Here is a 10633-nt window from a genome sequence, read left to right as displayed (position 1 = left end):
AACTTAAACGTCCGTGTAATGCACAATAACGAGCGAAGGTGCGACACAACGGTCCCGACCGTGGATATTCGCGAGCGAATGGAACCACGAGAAATAAAATTACCAGAACTCGCGCAACGGTAAACGAGCTACGCCGGAGTACAACGAACAGAAGTATTTCCAAAGAGGAAGTATTTCAGTTCGGTGGAAGTATTTCGGACTTCTTGAACGTGGAACGCGTAACTCGCGACGCGGTCCCCGCCCGTAACTTCGCCGAGGAATCACCTAGAAGGGCAAAAAGGAATTTAAAGCAGAAATATTTAAGCACCGGCTTAAGTATACAGAACGAAATGTGTAATTTGCAAGGGAATTCCACAAAGAAACCGCTGAGAATAACAGAACGGAATCCGGGGAAGAAATATATTAACTCTAACTCAAGTACACAGCGCGAAGTACATAAATCGCGGTAAGGACTCCGGGAATTTCGCGAAGGAACCGCCCGGATAAACACCGGGGAATCCAGATCAGGAATATTTCAATTCCGGCTCGAGTACACGGTTCGTGATACAGAATTTAAGGTCTCGGCGAGCAATCGTAAAGAAAAACAAGGAACCGGGAGGTAGAAGTTCCGTACTCGAGTACAAGTGGGGGACAAAATACATAATACAAAATTCAGAATTTCCGTGACGGGCCGAAATAAACCACGAATAGGTGGTAGTTTAACGTTGGCTCGGATATCCGCGGGAAGAGGTACGGGATTTACGATGCAAACTGTGGGGTCTCGTTGAGAAATTATCTGGATTAGAAAATTCGAGAAAGGTTTTCTAAACACGGAACACGATGTGGAATTTACAGAAACGAGGAATTTTTTACGAGAAACTCGACAAAGAAGGAACTTCTCTATGAAATGCAAGAAAAGAAGAAACGAAATAGTGTCTCAAGGAAGAAAGGTAGCATTATGATGATAGTTTAATGTTAGCTCAAGTATTAGAGGAGGAAACACACAATTTGTAATGTAAACTCTAGGATCTTCTTGAGAAGATCCTCCTGTTGAGGAGGTCCAGATCTTATCTAGATTAGAAAATTCAAGAAAAATTTTCTAAACACTGAACAAGATACTTCACAAAATCGAGGAATTTTTGTCTAGAACCTTCCCAACAAAAGCAGAAACGAGTGTCTCAAGAACGAAAGACAAAATAGTTTAATGTTAGCTCAAATATCTACAGTACAAAATTTGCAAACTCCAGGATCTTGATGAAGAAATTCAGAAAAGGTTTCCCAAACACGGAACAAGGTATGCAATTCAGAGTTACAGGGAATCGAGGAATTTTCGTCGAGAGACTCGATAAAGGAGGAACCTCCCCAACAAGTACAACAAAAGGAACGACGAAAAAGTGCCTCAAGGACGAAAGGCAGCATCGCGATGAAAGGACACGGTTTCGTTAGGGAACCTCGTCGTCGGTGACGTGTGAAGGCCAGTTCTCACCAGGACTTCGATAATCCAATGCCCACGATTGTGGAGTTGCTGTGTAGGTGCGCGTGGACACCACCGTGACGTGGAACCGGTCTTCGACCGAGCACAAGTGAGTACGAAACTTACGAGTACAGACCGCGAGATCGTGGAGTCAGTTCGCGAGGACGCGGAAGGGCCGAAGGTTGAGTTTTCGAGGTACGATTTTTAATATTCGTCGACCTAATTGGAAACTTTCCTCGAAGTGGCGATCGCGACGTTGAGAACACGATCGAGTCCTGGAGACGTCGAAACGAACCAACCGAGACGAAACGAGTAGAGGGTCTTCTATCGCGATTTTTGACGAGGACGAACAAACTCGCGACATCGTCGAAGATCTGTTTTCGCAGCTGTGTACACGTCTGCACAGAAGTTCTAAGTTTAGATGTTCATAATTACGTCGGTGTCATTGAGACGTAAAATTTTCCAGAGACGGTTTCAACATTTCTGCGACGTCCCGGTCAAGGATGATCCATTAAAATTCGACGAACGTGAAAATCGATACGGTTGAAATAAATCGAAAATTACCCGGATACCCGCGTGACGGGTGAAAAAAGGCAGTTAGCTATATATATTTTTTTACCCCTGATCGGAGAGAAATGAAATTTCCCGTGGTCCTTGGAGGACTCCCCTAGCGTAAAGGGTGGGATTGGCCGCACCGTGCGTCGCCATGGTAACCATAGGTCAGGATAGGGATAAGCAACGGTAATGCTCCCTTTTTTCTTTTTTCTTTTTTTTTTTTTCCACCCAGCGAGGAACCATCTTGCGAGAGCAAGCAACACCGATGACGCGAAGCTTTTCACCCCTGCGGCTACAATTTGCCCCCTTCCCCCTCGAAAAAGAGAGAAGAATAAAAAAGAAAAATCCAGAGGCGACGCTTCTCGCCCCGTTCAACCGTTACTCGAAATTCCGCGTCTAATCGACGCGTTGGCGACGATCTTTTTTTTTCTTCTTCCCTTTCGTTTCCATCGGGGTAACAAAGTTAACCATCGCGCGAATCGAGAGGCTAACCCGACACTTGGCCCGATGAAAGCAATTTATTTGATGAATGCATCCGGGAGAACAATGCGATCCAGGTGGTGATAGCGTACCGTGTGCAGGAGCGCCTTTATTTTCTTTTCCAGGCGAAAGTAAAAAGGAAAGAAAAGAAGAGAAAAAAAAAGAAAAGAAAAGAAAAAAATGGAAAACAACGAGGAAGGAACGAAACCTTTTTGTTCGCACGGCTTGAGAACTCTTTCGACGTAGGGATCGATCCGGATCGGAACAAAAGTTCGACGTTTAAGGTCTAAATCGAATTCGTTGTTCCACGAACGGGGAAAGAAATTCACTTCGAGGCGATACTGTGATTGAAATCGAATTCGTCGCGGTACGAGCGCTCGACTGCGTTGCACTCGGGTGCAGCGAGGTTGCATCGATGCATTCTTCTTTTATTTTTTTTTTCGCCGCCGATTCAGCGCGTTCGTCGTCGCGCGAATTCGAGCCGAGGACGTCGAAAATGAATTCATCGTCGAAGACACGTCGGTATCGTGGACTGGAGACTTTCCAGGGGACAGATGGACGACGCTGGTACTTGGAACCGATCGAGTGGTCCTTCGGTCGTTAGTCGTGGTACACTGATTTCCAAGAATCTCGGGACAATACGCAGAAGGAAAAGTTAGAAAGGTTTCCTCTTCCAGTCGAGGGAAGTCGACTTGTCACGCCCACCAGAATACATATCTGCCAATCACCCAGAACCCATCCACCTACGCGTTGGGGAAATCTACCAATAGGGAAAAACGAATGTTAATGTTAAGAGAGTAATCGCCAGGAGTCGTTCGAGCGGAGAACGTACGTGTTGGTTACTCGACATGGATCCCATTAAAACGACAGTTGTATCGCGGTTGTTGTATTTATTTGTTATTGTGCGAGTACGTTGCTTTGTTGGGCCCCTGGCGTACATCCTATCTTTGCAACACATCGTTATATCGCATTGTACCCGAACCGACACTCGCCGTATTAACACGTGCACGTCAAATTTTTTTCAATCGATTTTTCACGTTCGGCTCGATTTAGCGTCAGGGCCTACCGAAGGTAATTATTGTATAACATATGACGTACTATGTTCTGGCTGTTATTATGACTACTATCATTTATCATATTACACGTTGCTTATCATATTACGACGACGTAACTCGAATACGATCCATGGCGTGCAGAGAGCGTTATCTGAGTTAACTCGGATACGAGAGCGAGTGTATTACGTTATCACGAAAGCGACGGTACATCGCGATCCAAGATTAATTGTACAACCTATTCAGGGACGGATTATTTTCCACGAAATGCATAAAAGTGTACATCGATACCGACTCGTGACATCTATCGATCTCTCGGCTATCTTCGTGCGTTCTATCGCCGAGAAACTCGAACCGATACCAATCCGTGATATCTACCATCGGATTATCTTAATGTGTATCTCGCTTACGAGAAAATTAACAACGAATATTTCTTTACAATCGCAGAGATTTCTCCCACGTTACAGCGAGTACGTATCCTTGAAGAGATTGAACGACTGTCGCAAAATTTACGAGTGGATTATGTGTCTCAACAATAAGAGCAAAAGTGCAAACAGGCGTGTAACCTCGACTCGTTTGCTTTTATTAGATCTCTTCATTTTAGTTCTTGCACGTCGTACAGTAGTGCAAATTTTGCGAACTGTTGCACTCGAACTGTAAACGTTCAATTGTGATTCCACGGTACGGCAAATATTTAAATCTCCCAACGATCAGGAAAGAAGTTACCAGCCAACAGAGGCGGGAGCCTCGAGGTAATCGATAAAAAAAAAGGAAAGAATCCGAGGTCTTTCCAAGCTTCTTAATCGTATCGAGGACGATCGGAACCTAGCAAGGAATCTTATCTTCTTTTCACCTAGAAAATATCGAGTCGAACGAATTGCCAGAGGTAGCTGCTAATGGCGGAGATTTTTATTTAACTCGACGAATGATTAATGTTCCACGGTGCGGAAATAAATCACCGTTAATAGGACGATTTTTCGCTCGACGTTTAATCTGAATAGTACCAGCGCTGTTCGAAGTATCGGTTCGTCTCCTTTGAGTAGCTTATTTCACACTGTGTGTTCGTTACTTAAGAATTTTTTATTGCCTCATTTCGCTAAGTGTTCTGACACCGGCCAACTAACGAGAAAGAAAGATACAATGTAGATGATCTTTAACTACTTCAAACAGTGGAAGACTGTTTGCCTCGAACACATATTTACCTTTCTAATACACTGTGCCAACCATTCAGAGAGTTACATTACTCCCACTTTCGGTGTTACATTAAGTACAGTACAAACTACTTCTTCGATATTCAAATCCTTCTCCATAAGTCCCTAATTAATTTAAGTATTCTAAAGAATTTCATCGAATATCTTAATATTTTCATTCTCTACTAAAGTATTCTATACTTTAAACACTAATCGTACACTTACTACAAACGTTCGTTCAAACTTACTACGTTAAATGCAAACTATTTTTTTTATCTTACTCTAACAATTCTCTCCAGTTTGAACGATTACAGAATTTCAATTTTCATAAAATTCTTCTCTCTTCGAACTAATCGTACACCTACTACAAACGTTCGTTCAAACTTACTACGTTAAATGCAAACTATTTTCTTTATTTTACACTTTAACAATTCTCTCCATTTTGAACGATTACAAAATTATAATTTTCACAAAATTCTTCCCCCTTCGAACTAATCGTACACCTACTACACCTACTACAAACGTTCATTCAAACTTACTACGTTAAATACAAACAATTTTCCTTATCTTACTCTAATAATTCTCTCCAGTTTGAACAATTACAGAATTTCAATTTTCACAAAATTCTTCCACCTTCGAAGTAATCGTACACCTACGTTTGTTCAAACTTACTACGTTAAATGCAAACTATTTTTCTTATCTTACACTGTAACAATTCTTTTTGGTTTGAACGATTGCAGAATTCAATTTTCGCAAAATTCTTCCCCCCTTCGATTCAATTTAATTCACGACATTTCTACGATTTCTCTACAACCACGATCGATCCACTGAAATAAAACATCGCCCAGAATGCCGTATCGAATTATTCCCCAGCCTCACGATGTCCATTCGCGAGATTCGAACAATGTGGTGCACGATGTTCCGTAATTCGTGTACGAAAAACGAGGCCAGCGATGGCCGTAAAATGTCAGGTGAAATTAGCGAGTTCGCGATACCCTCGTAAAGATGATTATTACCAATGAGTCATAGCCGAACGGAGCGGATTTCGAGAACCGCCATTTTTCCTCTCCCCGAGGTATCTTTTTGCGCAGTATCGAGAAAGGATAACGCAACGAGAACCAATTACGATACTTTCCTTCTTTCTTTCATTCCTTCGGGGCGTTGAACGAAATTTCTCGACACACCTGGCGGAACACTAATGCTCCGAATCGATAAAACGCGAAATACGCTACTTACGAATGGACAACACAACGAGTTGCACATTTTAATAGCAACACCGTGGAGACTTTTTGTTCCTCCGATTGTGAAAAGTCCAGATACGGTTAACATTTATGGAATAACTTACGGAGATTGAAAAAATGTGCACGATGATAAGCGCAGAAGTGAACCGAGCGAGGAATTGTTGAGCCAGGTCAGAGATAGCCGCGAAATTTTTAAATGGAAGAAACCGCGTTGTTCGAGCGTTTGCAACGACTTCCTCCCGTGGGTTTATAAATAGAATTCAATTACGTTATCTGCCGTTTCATTCGTCAGGTTCACCGCGTTACAACATTTCAATTATTCCTGGTTCGCGAAAACGATCATGTTAATGCGTTCGTGAAAGCGTTCGAACGTGGACCGACGACAATCGAGCGGAACGATGAAAAATCGCGCGAGGAAAGAGGAAAAAATTCCGTGGCGAATCGGCGGCTGTTCGGGCGATCTCCGCTAAAAAGCATCTCACCGATTCTTGGTAAAAAACTGATTTTGTTTTTACGGGAAAGACCGCTCTCACTTCGATGTAAAATCTACCTTGAGCATTTTTCTTCAATTCGAAAGCGAGAACATTGACCGATCAGCAAGGTCGTTCGTTTCGTGATCCACAATCGGATAATACGGTTTGCTTTGAGATCAGTACCGATAATCTACAATTTACGGTTCGTTTTTACGTAGAGATATATAATTTTTTGTTTCCATCGTGATACAATTTTTCTCTCCATTCGCGATTTCTTTTACACGTGCGCGTTTCGTTGCACGTATTAATAGTAATACTTACTAATCTCGATAAAAATCATCGCTTTCTAGTTTTTCGCAACTTTCGACTTCTTTAAATTGCGAATGAATCGTTGATATAATTAAATTTGAACAGCGAGTGTATTTTTGAAATCCGACGCGTTGCATCTAACGGCATTCCAAGATCCATGACTTTCATAACGATGAATATTTATACGGATATTCGTATGAATTGTATATATATAAATTGTAAATGTACAGAAATTTGCAAAGAAATCTTTAGTGTCTTTATCTTGTACAAACAGTAACTGTTTCAGTGATAATAGTTTGTTTTAAAGATATTGTTCTTGGAACTCTAGGTACGCGACGAAGTGATTTTATTTAGTTTGTGTATTCGGAGTATTTTTAATAAGACAATTGTATCGTTCTCGTCACTTTCGAAAGTGAAAGCACGGTATTTAGTAAAAAAGGATTCGGTAGGAAAATTTTTCTACGTAGACGAAAGTTACAAAAGGTCTGATAACAGATGTAGCAGTAATGAATCATTTATTATAAAATTAAGCTATATGAAAGTCATGCAAGCATTCAATTAGCAAAGTACCTAGTCATTACATCACTAACCATTAATTAGTTAGTTGGATCACCTTTAGTATTAATTTTATGCATACGACGATCCTATGTACCAGTATTACGTAGCATTTTTATTATTTCTGAACACGAAACACCTTGCATTATCGGGTCAATAAAAGTTTGATAAAAAAAAATGTTGAATTTAATTTAGACGTCTTGTCTGCTAAAGTTCTTGCTTGCAAACGTTCGAATACTATCCTGACCCACTGTATACGAGAATAATAGTTAAGTTTCAATTTCATAATTAATTCTCTTTTATATGTGTAAAATATTTCACGTATACGAAACACGAATAATTTGCAAGAAAGGTCGAAACAATACACAATTACACCGGGCGAAAGTATAAATAGTTTAAACGGTTCTTCGACGTATAGGCAATTAACAAACGCTCGGATCAACGTTTAACGGAGTTGCATTTCAAATGCAATTATACCTTGCAGGTAGACGGCGCTTAATTCTCAGCAGGCGGTACTAACACGCTCGGATTTTAGCAAATAGTCGACTGCGAACAATTCGAAACGGTATTCGAATCAGCGTCTAGTCCATCCCCTAATTAATTATGCTCTCAATTAGTGCGCCGAAAGCACGGTTCAATTATAATAGCATGATAATATATGAGCCATGGAGGGGTCGTTATACCTGTCTAGTGACGTCATCTTCGTGAAAAAGATTCTTTATCGTATAATACCGATCTAGAGAGAAAATATTCATGCAGGAAGGAAACCTGTTAACGTCAATTAAGAAGTATGCTGACAGAGCGCATATGGCGAAAAGATAATTATGCGTCTTGTATCGTGCGAAATTCAATTTATGCAACGTGCTCCAGTAGAATATTTTGCCTCTTTCGTTCTCGTTTTATTATTTTTTTTTTTTTTAAGTAAAACAAGAAGTTCGTTTTATGCGTCGTAATTAATACGAAGAAAAAAAGAAACGGTTGCAATTATCGAACGTAAAGACTCTTAAATGTAACATCGACGTTATCTTTGTTACATTGACAATTTGTACCGAAACAGAAGCGAAAAAGACAAATTTAACAGCACCTTTAGAAGGGTTGGTATAAAGAAAATTGAAGTAGGATATTAACCGCTTAAGATAATTAGGGATTTGCCTAACCTAGAATTTGTACCGAACCCTTCATTTGCATAGCGTGTGTAATTGTCGAAATATTATTTTCTCGTTTAAACAGGTGATTTTCTAATTATATTTAACGATACAGAAATATACATTCTTTCGTGATCAATTATTAATCGATTATGCGCCTTATTAATACAGTACTCCCGACCAGTGACTAATATTGACTTCTTATCAAAATTTCACGGTTCTAAACACTACTAACACTACCAGTGTCAGAAATAAAAAATTCAGTTACTACCAATTAAAATAGTACTTTCTATAATAAATACTATTTATGAACCGTGACGGAATCTTAGTACGCTATGAATTAGAAGGATTAGTATTATTGAATCACAAATACCTGATTTCGTAGAATCTTCCGGAGCCTTTGCTCTTCCTGTCATGTTCAAAAAGCATCGAGTGAGGTTAGGATGCTGTGTTGTGGTTCTCACAGATTCTCAATGATGGATTTTGGACGATGACGGACACCGTTGACCTCCGGACACGCGATGCGATCGTTCTGCCTCGAACGGGATCGTTTCGATCGATCTTTTTTCGATCATTCCCGATGAAATCTCTTTCACGCCGGCACAATACTTCCGTCGATCACGAGCGCCCGTGACGGAATGCTGGAACACTCGTGCCCGATCTTTCTCCTGTGGTTCGTTACCCCCACTACAAAGACCCTTATACTTTTTTTAAATCCCACGATACTTCTTCGATAATCTATCATCAATTTGTTCAATGATTACTGGTGGATACGAGCCGACGGTTGTTTTAGATACAGATGGCAAGATAAGTGTGTTTGACTCCGCCGTGACGAATCGAAACATTAATTGATGTATTGCGTTAAACACGATCTTCGATATCGATTGCACGATATATCGATACTGCGCTATCTTGACAGATAGAATTGTTTGTCAACCCTGCAAGTCGATATTTTCGATCTACTTCGGTAAATACAAATTCTTTTTATCACACATCCTTGACATCTTAGAATTTCGATCGAAACAATCATTAAATGTTAGGGACCGTAAAAGAAGTGTGTCTCGACACATTTTTCGGGCTCGTACGGTAGTCCATGCTCGATGCTCTATCTTGATAAGCAAAGGCTCCAAACAAACGAAAGAGATGCCCTGTTATTTGCACACGTAAAATATATACGTTCCCGTGCAATGGACTGAATATGAATAAAATTTCTTTAACAATTTAACCTTGACATCTCAAATTACCAGACACTGATAACACTAATCCAGTCGATCGATAAAAAACACAACACAAATTTTCCATTCTATCGTATACGGTACACGGTAAACTATCCTAACGTTTTGGAAATGGAAAGAGAGACGCAGGGAACTGGTACGATTTGTTTAAATATTGAAACAATCGAGAGTTTCGAAGATTTCGTTAATCAATCAAGATCGGCCAGAACACTGTCGATTGTTACGAAAGCGAGGATGCAGGATCAGCATTTAAAAAAACATTTCCAGTGTGCCGAGAGCTGCTCACACGTCAGGCACGCATGTGTGTGTGAGTGGGTGGATACGTTCGTCAGGCTGTCGTCGATCAGTTCCACTCGTCCTAGCAGCCCGCGCGTCGTCAGGTTTATTGCGTCATCGGCCATCGACCAGCCAATCCGGAACCGTATCCCTGGTGGTCACGTGATCAAACGCCCCCACACGCGTCCTCACCCTCCTCGGACACGCAGCACACGCGCGCGTGGGTACTACGGGTCCACATTTCCACAGGCGTCCCGTCACAATTACACAGACAAAATGGCGTCCCCGCGCGATGACCATTATCTTTTCCGGAACTTCATCGATTATGTTTAACATTGCAATTGTTTCTTCGTGGTAAATGGAAAAGTAAAACAAACCTTTACACGGTTTCGCTTCTTTTAGTTTAGGTAATAATAAGTTACACTTTCACCGATGCATATAATGATTACTTTTTCCACAAAATTTCACTGTACTTTACAATGTATGTCGTTCATTAAAACGTTATGAAAATTAAACAGGTTTTGTCTTGTTTTGTCATGGTTATTACTATTGAATGGGCAGATATTAAATGAACTTACAAAATGGTTTATTTCATAGTAAATAAACTGCATCATGATTTGAACATTTTTGTGATTAGAAACGTATATCAATGTATATGTACTGATTGAT

The sequence above is a fragment of the Ptiloglossa arizonensis genome, chromosome 9 (genome assembly GCF_051014685.1).
Source record: "Ptiloglossa arizonensis isolate GNS036 chromosome 9, iyPtiAriz1_principal, whole genome shotgun sequence".
Taxonomy (NCBI): Eukaryota; Metazoa; Arthropoda; class Insecta; order Hymenoptera; family Colletidae; genus Ptiloglossa; species Ptiloglossa arizonensis.
The sequence above is the reverse complement of the archived record's forward strand: the minus strand, read 5'-3'. Positions refer to the sequence as shown.